Raw genomic sequence first — 891 nt, 5'->3', positions numbered from 1 at the left:
AATTTCTGCTTCATTGACTATGCCAAAGCCTTTGACTGTGTGGAACACAATAAACTGTGGAAAATTCTGAAAGAGATGGGAATACCAGACCACCTGACCTGCCTCTTGAGAAACCTGTTTGCAGGTCAGGAAGAAACAGTCAGAAATGTACATGGAACAACAGACTGGTTCCAAATAGGAAAAGGAGTACGTCAAGGTTGTATATTGTCACCCTGCTTATTTAACTTATATGCAGAGTACATCATGAGGAACGCTGGGCTGGAAGAAGCACAAGCTGGAATCAAGATTGCTGGGAGAAATATCAATAACCTCAGATATGCAGATGACACTACCCTTATGGCAGAAAGTGAAGAGGAACTCAAAAGCCTCTTGATGAAAGTGAAAGAGGAGAGTGAAAAGGTTGGCTTGAAGCTCAACATTCAGAAAACAAAGATCATGGCATCTGGTCCCATCACTTCATGGGAAATAGATGGAAAAACAGTGGAAACAGTGTCAGACTTTATTTTTTGGGGGGCTCCAAAATCACTGCAGATGCTGACTGCAGCCATGAAATTAAAAGACGCTTACTCCTTGGAAGGAAAGTTATGACCAACCTTGATAGTATATTAAAAAGCAGAGACATTACTTTGCCAACCAAGGTCCGTCTAGTCAAGGCTATGGTTTTTCCCGTGGTCATGTATGGATGTGAGAATTGGACTGTGAAGAAAGCTGATCGCCGAAGAATTGATGCTTTTGAACTGTGGTGTTGGAGAAGACTCTTGAGAGTCCCTTGTACTGCAAGGAGATCCAACCAGTCCATTCTAAGGGAGATCGATCCTGGGTGTTCATTGGAAGGACTGATGCGAAAGCTGAAACTGCAATACTTTGGCCACCTCATGCGACGAGTTGACT

This window comes from Moschus berezovskii, chromosome 24 (assembly GCF_049115385.1).
Source record: "Moschus berezovskii isolate FMDL1 chromosome 24, NW_MosBer_1.0, whole genome shotgun sequence".
Taxonomy (NCBI): domain Eukaryota; kingdom Metazoa; phylum Chordata; class Mammalia; order Artiodactyla; family Moschidae; genus Moschus; species Moschus berezovskii.
This window is presented reverse-complemented; position numbering follows the sequence as displayed.